The following is a 16,697-nucleotide window of genomic DNA, read 5'->3' as shown; positions in this document are numbered from 1 at the left end:
CAGAGGAGAAAACTGGTGATTGAAATTTCATGAGAAGATCCCGTCGCAACGAAAAATGCCTTTGTTTTAATGATTGCCACTCCAATTCACGTATCATGTCTGTAGCACTATCTCCCATATTTCGTGATAATACAAAATGAGCCGCCCTTCTTTGAACTTTTTCAATGTCATCTGTCCAATCCACCTGATGTGGATCCCACACTGCACAGCAATACTCCAGAATAGGGCGGACAAGTGTGGCAAAAGCAGTCTCTTTGGTAGATCTGTTGCACCTTCTACGTGTTCTCCCAACGAGTCACAGTCTGATTTGCTCTACCCACAACTTTATCTGTGTGATCGTTCTAATTTAGGTTACTTGTATTTGTAATCCCTAAGTATTTAGTTGAATTTACAGCCGTCAGATTTGTGTGACTTTTCGTGTAATCGAAATTTAGCAGATTTCTTTTAGTACTCATGTGAATAACTTCACACTTTTCTTTATTCAGCGTCGATTGCCATTTTTCACACCACACAGATATCTTATCTAAATCACTTTGTAATTCATTTTGGTCATCTGATGACTTTACAAGATGGTAAATGACAGTGTCATCTGCAAATAATCTAAGAGAGCTACTCAGATTGTCTCCTATGTGGCTAATAAGATCAGGAACAACAGAGGGCCTATAACACTTCCTTTCACTTTCGACTTTGAAGAGGACATCCTCTGCCAAAAAGAAAGGACCTGATGAAGAGTGCTCAAAACATTGCCAATGCCATGGGCTCCTGTAGAGCACATAGGTCAGAGCTCATTATACTGATGTGTTTGTACCGTGAAGCAGGATATTTGAAAGTGATTTTATCTTCAAATTTGTTTTACACCCAAATGATATGTTTTCGACATAGCTTCCTTATCAAAAGTTTATCTACTATCTCCCTCTTCAAATGCTAGGGTCCTGTAATGGGATTTGTGAACCACCTTGGATATCATGGTCTTAGTCCAGTATGAGAGGGCACTGGATCACAGCATATTTCACAGGCTACACTAGCACTGTCTCCTATCAATTTTCTCCTCTCACAGTCCACATACTATATATTCAAATTTGTTAACTGATTTATAGGTCAATTCACATGCAGCTAGTGGAACCTAGTCTTGCTCAGACCTTGATATTAGCATGCATTCAAGTCTTACTTTCATTCATTTGTACCACTACTTTTGCCTTGAATTTTAATTTCATCATTGCTTCTTCCATGTACACATTGAATAGTACTACATCCCTGTCTTACAGCGTTTTTAATCCGACCACTTCATTCTTGGCTGTCCACTTCCCTCTTGACTCATGTACATCTTTTACATTACCCGTCTCTTCCTATAGCTTACCCCTATTTTTCTATGAATTTCAAACATCTTGCACCAGTTTACACTGCCAAATGCTTTTTCCAGGTTAAGAAATCCTATGAACGTGTCTTGATTTTTCTTTAGCCTTGGTTCCATTATCAACTGCAACATCAGAATTGCATTGAATTTACCTTTCCTGAAGCCAAACTGATTGTCATCTAACACATCCTTAATTTCCTTTTCCATTCTTCTTTATATTATTCTTGTCGCCAGACTCATACATTCTACATACAAATGTGAATAGTTGTTTCGTTGCCACTTTCCCCAATGATTTTTAGAAATTCTGATAGTGTGTTATCCATCCCTACTGCCTTATTTGATCTAAAGTCCTCCAAAGTTCTCTTAAATTCTGATTCTAGTACTGTATCCCCCATCTCTTGTAGATCGACTATTGTTTCTTCTTCTATCACACCAGACAAATCTTCCCCCTCATAGACGCCTTCAATGTGCTCTTTCCATCTATCCGCTCTCTTGTCCACATTTAACAGTGGAGTTCCTATTGCATTCTTAATATTACCACCCTAGCTTTTAATATCAACAAAGGTTGTTTTGACTTTCCTATACACTGAGTCAGTCCTTCTGACAACCATTTCTTTTTCAATCTCTTCACGTTTTTCACGCAGCCATTTCATCTTATCTTCCCTGCATTTCCTCTTATCTTCCCTGGACTTCCTATTTATTTCATTTCACAGTGACTTATTTCTGTATTCCTGAATTTCCCTGAACACTTTTGTACTTTCTTCTTCCATCGATTAACTGAAGTATTTCTTCCCTTACCATGGTTTCCTTGCAGTTACCTTCTTTGTACCTATGTTTTTCTTTCCAACTTCTGTGATTGCCCTTTTTAGAGATGTCCATTCCTCTTCAACTGTACTGCCTACTGAGCTATTCCTTATTGCTGTGTGTATAACCTTACAGAACTTCAAGTGTATCTCATCATTCTTTAGTACTTCTGTATCCCACTTCTTTGTGTATTGATTCTTCCTGATTAAATTCTTTAAACTTCAGCTTACTCTTCATCAATATTACATTGTGATCTGAGTCTGTATCTGCTCCTGGGTATGCCTTACAATCCGCTATCCGATTCGGACTCTCTCTCTGACCATGATGTAATCTAACTGAAATCTTCACCCAGCCTTTTCCAAGTATACCTCCTCCTTTTGTGATTCTTGAACAGAATATTTGCCATTACTAGCTAAAATGTATTACAGAACTCAATTAGTTTTTCTCCTCTCTCATTCCTTGTCCCAAGCTCATATTCTTCTGTAACCTTTTCTTCTACTCCTTCCCCTGCAACTGTTTTCCAGTCCCTCATGACAATTAAATTTTCATCTCTCTTTACAGACTGTATTATCCTTTCAATATCCTCATACTTTCCCTCTGTCTTCCTCTTCAGCTTGTGATGTTGGTATGTGTACCTGAACTATCATCATTGGTGTTGGTTTGAACAGCCCTGTCACTGAACTGTTCAAAGTAACACACTCTCTGCCTTACCTTCCCATTCACAACAAATCCTATGCTCGTTGTACCATTTCCTGCTGTTGTCAATATTAGCTTATACTCATCTGACCAGAAATCCTGTCTTCTTTCCATTTCACTTCACTGAGAACTTCTATATCTAGACTGAGCCTTTGCATTTGCCCTTTTCAGATTTTCTAGCTTCCCTGCCACGTTCAGGCTTCTGACATTCCATGCCCCGACTAGTAGAATGTTATCCTTTCATTGGTTGTTCAATCTTTTTCTTATGGTCAACTCAACCTTGGTAGTCTCCTCCCGAAGATCCAAATGGCGGACTACTTCAGAATCCAATGGAGAGATCATCACGACACTGTCAATTACAGGCCACATGACCTGTGTATACACATTGTGTGTTTTTAAGGCAGTGGTTCCCATTGCCTTCTGAATTCTCATGCTGTTGATCATTGTTGATTCTTCTGCTTTAGGAGCAGTTTCCCACTCCAAGGGCAAGAGACTGCCCTAAACCTCTGTCCATTCCCCGCCCTCTTTGACAAGCCCATTGGCAGAATGAGGGTGACTTCTTATGCCGGAAGTCTTTTGCTGCCAGTACTGAATATTAATCAAAACTTAAGCAGTGGTGGGTTTCAAACCTGGGACTGAGGACGTTTTGATTACTATTAAAAGATGCTAGCCCTAGATCATGGGTGCATACAGATTAGTTTCAAGATAAGTATTATGCCAACTTCAGTCCAGAGATGACAGCAGGGCAGAGTGACATGTAAAAAAGGTTGATGAGGGGGAGAAATGATAAGTGAAATAAATATTGAAATTAAGCTCTAGGAGGAAAACAGGAAGATGACAGTATGAAACTATCCTTTTCAAGGTAGAAACATACAGTTACAAAAGGTAGAACAACTTTTACCTACTTTTCGGCCAATTTAATGGCATCGTGAAGGTACGTATTGGCCAGCCAGTAAGCCTTGCTGTAATTTTATAGTTTTCTCAAATTGATTTTCCTTTTCAGCCCTACAAGAAGGTAATTTGATCTGACACAGTTCACAACAACAGGACTGAACCAAATATGCATACATAAGCTATTCGAGTGTCATTAGTATATAAAGTAAGGGAAAGGTAACAACTCACCTAGAACAGATCAATCGGTAGGTGAAGCACAGTAAGAATCCATACGAAATTTTAGTTTCATAAAAGGTTTTTAAGATGAAAGAAATGAATGCCTAAGATGTTGTCAAAATAATTTATTTACATAACATGTTAGCAACAATTTGTACATATTAAATCAGGCATTTACAAATCAGACTTCTAGCTTATTTTCTTTTTTTGCCATCTTTTGATCAGTCAAAGCTGCCTCTTTTTTATATTGCTTTAGAGGCAGTTAAAGCTTTTAGATATGATATAAAACAGCTTTCTCCAATTTCTTCACATATCTGCAATTAACATTAAAATTAGTCACAGCTTTTGATGAAACTCCTGCAGGGCTTTCTTTTCAAGAGAGCTGGTTGGGTTCCAACTGTTAGTACAAGGATATTCATCTGTTTAGGAAACCAAGCATTCATTAACAAGGTATTCAATATTTCAAAAATAAAAATGTTTTTTAAAATTCAGATCTGATGACCTAACTGATACAGAATACACTCGGGCAATTTGATAATAAAAGAAGGGTACCTACAACAAAAGTAATGATTGCTTGGAATATTTTTTATGCCAATAAAAAAATATGTATCTAAAATTTTGCCAGTTGTCTGACTGAAGCAACTTCCACATCTCCATATTTTGAACATGGGACAGATCAAAAATTTCACAGCATTTCCTCTATTTCAGAAGCATTAGGCCAATTTATCAGTTCAAATGGATAAAAAGTAAATAAATGATTATTCAGTCTAAATATTGTAAATGTTAGTTAATGTTACTTTGTCAAAGGCAGAATTAAGTATGTTGTCCACCATTTTGAAATACAGATTTTACCAGTCATGTTATCCTTTATCTCCGCACTTACACAATTGTCATTTTCAACAAAAAGCTTTCCCCCTTCTTTTTTTCTTTTGTCACTATCTGAGAGTACTATTTTTCTCAGAGATATTTAAGGTAAACCATTAATGCAGACAGGTAAACAAATACTGTCTGACAGGAAAAGAGTTGCAGAACAACACACACTAAAATAGTTCTCTCTTTGTAAGTAGCCTGGTCAACGTGCATTTCATAACAGTCATCCATAACATGACGAAACAGCTGCAGTCACTTTAAGAAATGCACAAAACCTCTTAACACGAAGAAGTGGCAGCAAGTTAGCACTCCAGTCTCACAGATGTTTATGTAAATTTACTGCAAAAGAAACAAGAAAAAATTCCACAAATATTATTAAAAATAAGGACATCTGTAATGTCACACAGAATTAATAGATCCACATCTAGTAACATGTAGAAACACTAATGTTATACGGACCATATGTAATGAAGTCAAACAATTTTGTCCAAATTTAATTTGATAATACAACAAAAATTTAAATCACATAATAATGGCACAAGCACTGAAAACAATAATTCAGTTAACTGAATAATGTGGCTCAATCCGCCTGCTAACATAAGGGCAGAGGACGAGGGTGGTGGCAAGAGGGAGGGGGGGGGGGGGGCGGCGAGAGGGAGGGGGTTCTTCGTCTTAACAATGAGGTAATTACAGGTGGATGAACTAGTAAATAGCAAAAAATCATGGTTATTACTCCTTCTGAAGTCAAATGACATACTAAATGAGAGTATATAAGTATTATGGAGTTTTACTTTCAAGATGGGAGTGGACTAAAACTTATATTATTCTGCTATAGCTATTCATCTTCTACCATCATTACAGCAGAGCCTCTGAAGGCATAACTGAATAGTCTGGATCCCCCCCCCCCCCCTCCTTTCCCATGCTGTTACTACTATAATAATGATGGACCAAATTCAAATAACCACTCATCAACATTTATACAGATGCGATTCAAAATTTCTCCAGCTGCTGTAATTTTATAAGGTGCTAATTTCCATTCAGTGTGTCAGCAATCAATGTCTATTTCATGCAGTCAATAATACTGTCATCCAGCTTCACTTGTACTGTAAAGTTTCTTACTAAGTTTGGTGACAGACATCAATAATATCTTTATTTGATCAAATGACTATCACAATCTGTTTAACAAAGATGTGCAAGATCAACGAATGAAGTCTGAAGGAAACAGGAAAGAAGAACATATTTCAAAGTCTGACAACTGCAGAATTACCAACAAATGAAATAGGTAGAGCAAATGATTGGAGAACATTTAAGACAACATTAGCAAAGTATGTTGACAAGTCTGTGGTAAACCAATGGTAAAACGAAACAGAAGGAAACCAGCCAGTGAAATCGCAGGGTAAAGGAAGCTATTAAAGAATGGAACATATTGAAGGAAAACAAACACGTGGAGAAAAACAAACAAACCCACAGGATCAAACCAGTAGATGCTCAAAAACTATCCCCATTGGAACAAGCTTATAGGGACAAGAAGCTTAGGGTTAAGAAAGTTGTGAAGCAAGAAAAGGAGATAAGTTGGGGAGTACTCACTCAAAGACTAGAGGAGGACAGTAATGGAAACAATATAATGCTATACAGACTAGTAAATAGCAAAACATCAGATAGTGAGGGCATAAAAGTAATGCGGAGGATAAAATAGGACCACAGTCCACAATGCAGAAGGGATCAGAGAAAATATGAAAACATACTTCAACACATTACAGAATCTCAAGGAGATAATGGAGGAGGAATAGAAAATAAAAGATTTACCAGAACTTGAAGTGGAACAGCCACCTCTTACAGAGAACATCTTGAAGCAGATGAAAGGAGGTAAATCAGCCAGGCCTGATGATCTGACGGCAGACATGATCAAAGTAATAAGCCATAGAAGGAATAAAATGGCTATAGTGAACACAGGGAATCATTTGGGAGTAAAATAGAGTACCAGACAACTGGAAGAAGGGGGTATAACATCACTGTTCATGAAAGGAAGTACACGAAAGTTTTCTAATTATAAGGGGATCACACTGTCTTAAAGATATTGAAAAACGTTACTAATGAAAGATTAAGATCACTGTTAGAAAACCAGTTTGATGAGTAACAACACGGATCTGAGGTCACAGTTCGTAGTGATAGTCGGTAAATCATCGAGCAGAACAGAAGTGATATCTGTTGTTTTGGAAGGTAGTGTCATAGGCCCTCTGCTGCTCCAGATTTACACAAATGATCTAGGTGATGATCTGAGCAGCCCCCTTAGATTGTTTGCAGATAATGCTGTAATTTACCATCTAGTAAAATCATCAAACGATCAATTCCAATTACAAAATGATCTGGAGAGAATTTCTGTATGGTGCGAAAAGTGGCAATTGGCACTAAACAAAGAAAAGTGCGAGGTCATCCACATGCGTACTAAAAGAAATCCGATAAACTTTGGGTATACGATAAATCACACAAATCTAGGGGCTGTCAATTTAATTAAATACCTAGGAATTACAATTACGAGCAACCTAAATTGGAAAGACCACATAGATAATACTGTGATGAAGGCGAAACAAAGACTGCGCTTTGTTGGCAGAACACTTAGAAGATGCGACAACCCCACTAAAGAGACAGCCTACATTACACTTGTCCGTCCTCTGCTGGAATATTGCTGCGCGGTGTAGGTTCCTTACCAGGTGGGATTGACGGAGGACATAAAAAAAGTGCAGAGAAGGGCAGCCTGTTTCATGTTATCGCACAATAGGGGTGAGAGTGTCACTGACATGATACCAGAGTTGGGATGGCAGTCACTAAAACAAAGGTGGTTTTCTTTGCGGCGGGATCTATTTATGAAATTTCAATCACCAATTTTCTCTTCCGAATGCGAAAATATTTTGTTGACACCCACCTACGTAGGGAGAAATGATCATCATAATAAAGTAAGAGAAATCGGAGCTCAAACGGAAAGGTTTAGATGTTCCTTTTCCCCACACGCCATCCGAGAGTGGAATGGTAGAGAAGTAGTACGAAAATGGTTCGATGAACCCTCTGCCAGGCACTTAAGTGTGAATTGCAGAGTAACCATGTAGATGTAGATGTAGAAAAAGAAGAGGAACAACAGACCTCGTATTTGCACTATGACAGCCAATGGAAAAGTATTGGGAAAAGGATAAAGATCTCATAATCATTCCTGGATTTGGAAAAAGCATATGACGCTGAGGTAAGGTTGTGCAGGCATTGTTAATTAAGCATATAAAATTTTTTTTCGTGATTTTCTTTAGATTTCTATTCTTTTTCTTTTGTTCATATGGGCATTTCTAATTGTGATTATGTAACATTCTACTGTGGTTTTTAAATGTAAAGATGTAATTGTGATTATTTCATTTGCCAATGGAGAAATACGTTTCTTGCTTTGTACCTGTGGTAAAGTTTGTAAAGTTCTCTTTTGGAATATTATTAATTGTGAAAAATGCAGTCAATAACATTTATAAAGGTTTATGTAATTTACGATAACGATATAACGTCTATAGACAGGGGACAGCGATAGTGATATCGAGAGTCGAAAGGTTGTTGCGTAGTAGAGGGGATGGTGGATGGCGTGTCTGCGAAGGGTCCACGGGAAAAATGGTACTGTGTTTCATGAAAAGCATACGTAATTGTATGGACAGTGATACCGAACTATCAGACTGTTAATTCTCTTTACCACTGTGGTATGTAATGCCATCGCCAACGAACTTTAAGAGCAAATAAACCGGACTGTGAAAGTGCCGCTAACATTACTTTGTTGTGGCCGACACGAACAGTTCTTCTATGCGAATGAACTTTGCTGGTATTGGTTTTGGGTGGTGGAACGGTTGTCTATCACATTCTATCAAGCCGTGAAAGTGAAGACTAATTAACTGTGCATTACAAATGGCTTTCAGTGACGTCGTTGAAGTCTGAAATGCGAGAACAGTGTGGACATTGTTTACGGTGTGCTTCACACACAAGAACAATTCTAAGAACTGTGTATTTGTGGCTAAGACTATATGAATGTGACGAACCGTGTAATTATGGACGATAGCGTCACGACAGTGCATAAAGTGTAAAAACGAGCGATGTCTATGTCATGTACTTTGAAAGAGAGGACATGTTAACAACGTTCGTATACTGGCATCTTGTGGTTTGTTAATCACTATGGGGTTAACGATACAGCTGTGCTGGAACTTTATTTGCATTTCGCTGGAGAAGATTAACCAGCGGAACTGTCTGTATCCTGCTCTCATCATCGTAACCTGCCGACATCGTGCCGCCAAACGCAACGCTTCATATGCAACAAAAAGTTAAGGGATTTCGCCGAGCGCTATCCCCTGACCTAGAAACTTTCTTTCTCTATTAAAAGCATAAGAATTACAGACTCTATTAAATTAAATTCTTTGTTTAGTTTGTTTGCTTTCTGCTACCGAAAATAAAATTACAATCAGTGAATTAAAAGTTGCCTGGTAGTCATTGTTGAAACACCAGTAAATATAAACTTCTTCCTCTCATTAGGACTAATTCTCCTTGCATGTCAAAATTATTGTAGTTGTTTTATGTAGTTTTATGTATTGTTATGACTCTAGATATATGACAGTGACTAATAAAGAGTATTTTGTCGCGATATATGGCTTCGCGCGAAAATTACGGCGACCGCCATAATTGCTTGCGTTCTGACCAATAACGTAAAAGTTGCTATTCCCGTATTGGTGCTTTTCCTGACGTGAGTGGGAATTATAAATCTCAGCTGTCAAATCACGTAGTGACTGTTTACCTAGTAATAAAAGTTTTTGATATTGTATTGCTACGAGTCGTAGTATTAAGAGACACTGGTTATACTCAAAAGTGGGTAGATGTATGGTGTTCATGCGATTGTTAACAGTATTGTGTGTGATTCACGGAATTTTGTCACTTTTTATAATTCCTTTCAGATATTGTCTTAGATGTCTTTGAAGTTTCAGAGAATATATACACAATTTTGTTGGTTCAGGTTAATTTCAGAGCAGTTTCTCGTGAATATTTGAGTTTTAAGTTCATAAACAAAGTGGGATCATGACCAATTGAGAAGTATAACAAAGAGTGTGGTTTTCCAACTAGAATTTTGGATGACTTCACAGTTCAGGTTTTGACAATAATTTTCCCTGTGGGTTGAGGTCATCGCAAGATGTAAGAGCTGGGAGTGTTGAGAAAACTGAATGGTTCCAAACTCCCTAATAACAGGCAACTGCTACATGAAATCTGTAAAAGTTGTGGACAAATGGGCAATGGCAGATCAGGTTGGTTCAGGTCAGACAGAGGAGTGCACTTACTCCATTACTTTTTACTGCACTTAGAGATGTGATTATAAAGGAAATCAAGAAGGTAGAAAATGGTGATCTCAATGCTTTAGCCTTTGTTGATGATGTAGCTACTTGGGGACATATGTCTGCTTGTGTGTGTGTGTGTGTGTGTGTGTGTGTGTGTGTGTGTGTGCGCGCGCGCGCGCGCGCGCGAGCGAGTGTATACCTGTCCCTTTTTCCCCCTAAGGTAAGTCTTTCCGCTCCCGGGATTGGAATGACTCCTTCCCCTCTCCCTTAAAACCCACATCCTTTCATCTTTCCCCCTTTCCTGATGAAGCAACCATGGGTTGCGAAAGCTTCAATTTTGTGTGTTTGTTTGTGTTTGTTAGTGTCTCCATCAACATACCAACGCTTTAGTCCGATAAGTTACATCATCTTTGTTTTTAGATATAAAAATAGGCATTTCATAGAGCAAAAAGGAAACTGCACCTGTCTTCGATGTCAGCAAGACGTATGACAGAAGTTTTGTAGCTCATATGATATTTTTGAAGACAATAATACAGATATCTAAGTCAAGTAAATCTATTGTGATAAATGGTCACATCAGATAGTAAAACAGAACCAATAAGAGATTTTTTGTGAAGAGGAGACAATCATGGCTGATACACAACAGAGTAAATGATACTTTGGTAATTATTGTATGAAATATGGAAAATCCCTTTACAAAGCACTTTATATCTCTTACAGATGACATGTCATCATTAGGTTCAACAAACTATGCTCTGGAATATCTGATGATATTGTTTTCAAGTACATTCTCTTCACCAGAAGAATGTGGAATATAAAAGAAACTTCAAAAATGTATGAGGTAACAGTCAAATACCAATAAAGTTAGAGCATTCATATGTGTTTAACAATGTTTCACATTATTTTCCATAACCAACAATTTATCACTGGGGCAATTTTTCAACTAGCCTTACTGAAAAAGTTTAGTCCTGTATAGGAAAGTGTGGCTGTTTGAAGGGTTTAACTGTTGGAAACCACTTTCTACAAACACAGGAAGAATGATTTTAATGAAAAATAGGCAATAAATGACAAGCTACAGACATTTTCTGTTAACTTATCAAAGGAGTTGACAGTGTGAATCACAGCCTTTAAGCGAATTAGAATATTACCGAGTCATTGAAAATGTTAAAAAAGGATCAGCTATAATTGCTAACAGAAAATAAAAGGATTTCCTATTTATCTACATTGTTGGGATATGTAAATTGATATCAGCAGTTTCCTGTTTGCTCTTTGCTGTTACCATTACTCTGTGGTTGTCAAGTATTTGTATATGTGTGTAGTCACAGTACTGAACATACTGACTTTGATGTAATAAACCATTCTTTCACAAGGTTTCCATGTGCAATTATATGAAAAATGCTCAACAAGTATTATGGGAACAATTTCTAGGTCTGTCTTTGCATACACACCACCACGTATGGTTGTGTGTGATAAGAGTCCACAAAATTAAAAATGCCATTTTTGCAGGTAGGTGTTCAACAACTGTCGAGACATCAATACATTCAAAGCAGTGCCACTGGAGGTGCATTAAATTAGTGGACCAAAGGTTCACATTATTAGTTATGAAAGTATAGGTGGTTGAATGGAATGCAGACACTATGTGTAGCCAGGGTATTCATTTATTCAGAGAGCAGACCTCCTTTTCAGTGTGTATTGAATTATATGAAAGCATTATCATGAATTTACTAAGCAAATTTAGCCAAAACCTATTCCTCCCAACTATCTCTAGTCTCCACAACCACTGAAATAAGAGTGTGCATTGTTGAAAGGGGTAAGAGAGTTGGGAACACAGAATGCTTACTATATCGAACAATGGAAAAATCCAGAATGGAATAACTACGATATTATGAAAAGGATAGTTGCTATTAACCACCACAGTCTCTGGCTGTTGAGGTAGGTGTGTGTGTGTGTGTGTGTGTGTGTGTGTGTGTGTGTGATTAAGGCATTTTTGGCCTAAAGGTCATTTGCTGATATACTTTTTGTTGTGCCTATCTGTGACTCGGCATCTTTGCTATGCAGTGAGTAGCAACTATTCTCTTCACAATATTGTCAATGTTTACTACATGGTTTTTAAAGGTTGACAACCAGAGTAATAAGAGAATGCGAGTTATTTGAGAGTATGTGTAGTGTGTGTGTCCCACTGGTGTATGAAGATGGCAATAAAGTAACCTACGTTGTTTAAGTCAATGCGTGTATCTTATAACACTCAACACTCCCCCTATGTGGTGAGTAGCAATCTATCCTTTTTCATAATATTGTTTTTATTCCATCCTGGGCTTCCCACTGTTTAATATTTATAATTAAGTGAACACAGAAATGAAGATTCAACAGGTTATGAGGCCCAGAAATCTAAACATGAAAGAGGTGAAAACGGTTGATGTGAACAATGTAACGAGATCGTGAAATCAACAAAAGCAACAAAGAAATGCTGAAGGGAAGAAAGAAGAAAAATACTTAAAAATGTCTGAAAAAAGAAGAATTTCGCCATATAAAGTTTTCAAGGGCAGCAACACTTTTGCTATGCGGGATGTCAAAATCAGAGTAATGTTCACTATTCAAGCGCTACGTGATCATGTGGGCAGACTTAATTACCTGAAAAATGTGACAAGAAAAAAAGAAGTAGCAGCAGCAGCAATGGAAGAGCAAGGTGAAACATTATACAAGTCTACCATAAATGATCCATTCTTTTTCAAAGCTCTGTGTTTTCCAAAGTATTAAATGCAAAAATATGATTCATACATTAATAGAACTGTAAACTCACCAAGTTTGCATTTTGCACTCTACAAATGTTCTGAGTTACCCTCTGGTTTCACAACACAAATCAAAAGAGCAGTCAAGTTTGTTCTATACTTTACGAAGCAACATTCTGTCAATTGGCATCACAGCAGCATTGATGTGTTCTCTGAGCTGTTCTACAGTTCTTTGAAGTGGGGTTATACAAATATAGTCCTTAATGCAACTCTGAAGGAAAAAGTCACACAAGGCAATTGGGGTGCCACATGAAAAGAGCCGCACCTTCTTCATTACTATGTCCAATCCAGCAATGCGGCAGACTATCTTCCAGACAGCAACGAACGTTGATGCTCCCATTAGGAGGTGCCAAGTTTTGCTGGAAGATGAAATTCTTGGTATCGGCTGTCAGTTGTGGAAACAACCAAAACTGCAACTGCAAAATATGAGGGTAAGAGGTACCTGTCACAGTCTTCTCACAGGAGAAAAATGGCCCATACAGCTTAATCTATGACAATGGACAGAAAACTTAACCTTCAGAGAATCTTGTTCATGTGGCATAATTTCATGAGGATTTTCAGTGCCCCACACTATCACATTGGGGTGAATAACCTTCGCACACAAACTGGTGGCTACTTCGTCACAGAATATCCACTTTGAAGTGAAATGTTCATCCTGAAGTACTTGCTGCATTCTACTGAAACATTGAAGGCGGTAGCCATAATCTTCCAGTTTAAATTGTTGCTCAAGGTGCAGAGTATTCTTTTCCAAAGTGCCTTCTGAATGTAAGCTGCTCTGTTGTAACAGATATACATCTCACATTTTCCAATACAGAAAAACTGTTCTTGCTTTGTCACCATTTTGTCAGGACACTGCCTTAATGTCAACTGGTGAGGACAACGCAAACTCTGTGATTATACAGTTCTATTCATGCATCAGTCATATTTTTAATGTAATACTGGGTCAATCAATCCAAGCAAAGCCATCCACTAAAAATTAAGGTGGTTGCTTGACAATTTTTATTTTTTTTAAAAATGTGTCTACCCTATAACTGAGAAGTTCAAAACAGTTTTTAAAAAATTGTACCTAGCAGCATAACTGAATGGCAGCCATTTTTACTAACAAGCACACGACGGTTTTTCAGTTTGGAGATATTAGTGTTAATCCGAATATCTCTGCACTGGGTTAAATTACAATATTGAAATTGACTTGATCGTTTTTGGAAAAGTCTCCTCTACAACATTGTTTATTGCCCAAAATAACTGAAAACAAAAATAACCAACCAAAAACAAAAAAACAACAAAAAAAACAAACAAAAAACAACAAAAACCAACCAAAAACAAAAATAACCAACCAAAAACAAAAAAAAAACCAACCAAAAACAAAACAAAAAAAACCAACCAAAAACAAAACAAAAAAAACCAACCAAAAACAAAACAAAAAAAAACCAACCAAAAACAAAACAAAAAAAAAACCAACCAAAAACAAAACAAAAAAAAGAACCAACCAAAAACAAAAAAAAGAACCAACCAAAAACAAAAAAAAGAACCAACCAAAAACAAAAAAAAGAACCAACCAAAAACAAAAAAAAGAACCAACCAAAAACAAAAAAAAGAACCAACCAAAAACAAAAAAAAGAACCAACCAAAAACAAAAAAAAGAACCAACCAAAAACAAAAAAACCAACCAAAAACAAAAAACCAACCAAAAACAAAAAACCAACCAAAAACAAAAAACCAACCAAATACAAAAAAAACCAACCAAATACAAAAATAACCTCTAAAGTTTACAATACCAAACAAAGAAATCCACTTTTTGGACTCAAAAATAAAGTTTTCTGCAAAATCAGCTAGCACCAAGCATTCAATTTCATAAAGTTGTGCTTTTTTTTTGTCCTTCAAAAACTTACTTTGGATTTTAAAAACATAGTGGTGTCTTTTGAGGTGATCTAAGTTATCAACTAAAGATTCAAGGTACTTTTACCATTTAACCACTGTTATCATTTCAGCCCTGTCTGTTGTGATCCACTGTATGAAGGTAACATTGTCAGGGATTTCCTCCTAGGATTCGTTTAACAATTCAAGATTGGTTTCTTCACCATGGCATTTATCATACAAACTCACCATGCAGGCATAATTGTTAGTGTCACAGACCTTTAAATCTAGTAACTCTTTGTAGTTAACATCACTGCATTTTGCAACTGCAGTTATCAGTTTGACATTTTGATGATATAAACAAACACATATGAAGTGCGTTCCTGAGGAGCCACCCAAAATACACCACTTAGGGTGAAAGTCGCAAAATGTTGACCTTCCAATTTTTCATTCAGGATGAGCATTTTTGAAAGCCAAATAAAGTTCATTTAAATTTGATGGCACTAGTTGTTTCTGCTTTGTTACTTTAACTCCATTTATAAAAAACTCTTTTGCTATCTTTGCTAACTGGGCACATTCTACTCTTTTCATCATCTTCAAAAAATTAAGGATCTTTTCACAATTGAGGGTGGTTGTGGTTGGGTTCTCTCTTCATGTTTTCTTGGTTTGGGACCCATGACTACCGTACCAAGACCGCTCTTTTAATCCTCTTTTTTTTCCCCATTTTTAGATTTGGTCTACGCTTTATGCCTTATACTGTGTGTGCTTTAACTTCCTCGTTTTATAGTTTGATCCCTCTGATTGGATCCCGTTCACTTTTAGTGGACCCTCTCTCTTTTGCGAGTAACTCTGGAATGGTAGGACTGATGACCTTGCCGTATAGTCCCGTAAACCACCGCAATTATTCAATCAATCTTTTCAGTTGTTTCTTCACTTACACCTACTCCTTTCTTCTTTCCTAAAACTGGAACAATGCCTCTACATTTATTACATCTATACTCTGAAAACCAATGTGAGGTGCATGGCAGAGGGTACGTCCCATTGTACCACTTACTAGAGCTGCTTCCTGTTCCATTCACATTTGGAGTGTGGGAAGTATGATTATTTGAATGCCTCTGTGCATGCAGTAATTAGAATGATCTTATCCTCAAGATCCCTGTCTGAGTGATACATAGGGGATTGCAGTATATTCCCAGAGTAAACACTTAAAGCCAGTTCTTGAAACTTTGTTAATAGACTTTCTAAGGATAGTTCACATCTGTCTTCAGGAGTCTTCCAGTTCAGTTCCTTCAGTACCTCTGCGACACATTCCCATGGATTTAAACAAACCTGTGACCATTCCTGCTGTCCTCCTCTGTATACGTTGAATATCCCCCGTTAGTCCTACCTGGTACAGGTCCCACACTCTTCAGCAATATTCTAGGACCGGTCCCACAAGTGATTTGTAAGCAATCTCCTTTGTAGACTGCACTTCCCCAGTATTATACCAATAAACCGAAGTCCATCACCTTCTTTACACATTACTGTACCTATGTGATCATACCATTTTATATCCCTATAAAGTGTTACACCCAGGTATTCGTACGAGTTGGCTGATTCCAACAGTGACTCATTGATGTTACAGTCATAGGATACTATGTTTTTCGTTTTGCAAAGTGCAAAATTTTACATTTCTGAACATTTAGACCAAGTTGCGAATCACTGCAATGATTTGAAATCTTATCAAGATCTAACTGAATAGTTATGCATCTTCTTTCACATAATACTTCATTATACATAACTGCATCATCTGCAAAGAGCCTGATTTTACTATTAGTATTGTCTGCAAGGTCATTTATATACAATATGAACTGCAAGAATCCCATGGGGCACACCCAAAGTTAC

General features: G+C 37.2%; 1 protein-coding gene across 1 annotated transcript in view; it reads right to left on the bottom strand.

The window, feature by feature from the left end:
- Positions 1-4,073: 4,073 nt before the first annotated feature.
- Positions 4,074-16,697, bottom strand: part of LOC124798503 (membrane protein FAM174A-like) — a 28,978-nt gene continuing 16,354 nt past the window's right edge. The window contains exon 3 of the mRNA XM_047261941.1: positions 4,074-5,173. The gene's annotated coding sequence lies outside the window, so the exon portion shown is untranslated. The remainder of the gene's footprint in view (positions 5,174-16,697) is intronic.

This window comes from Schistocerca piceifrons, chromosome 5 (assembly GCF_021461385.2).
Source record: "Schistocerca piceifrons isolate TAMUIC-IGC-003096 chromosome 5, iqSchPice1.1, whole genome shotgun sequence".
Taxonomy (NCBI): domain Eukaryota; kingdom Metazoa; phylum Arthropoda; class Insecta; order Orthoptera; family Acrididae; genus Schistocerca; species Schistocerca piceifrons.
This window is presented reverse-complemented; position numbering and strand designations above follow the sequence as displayed.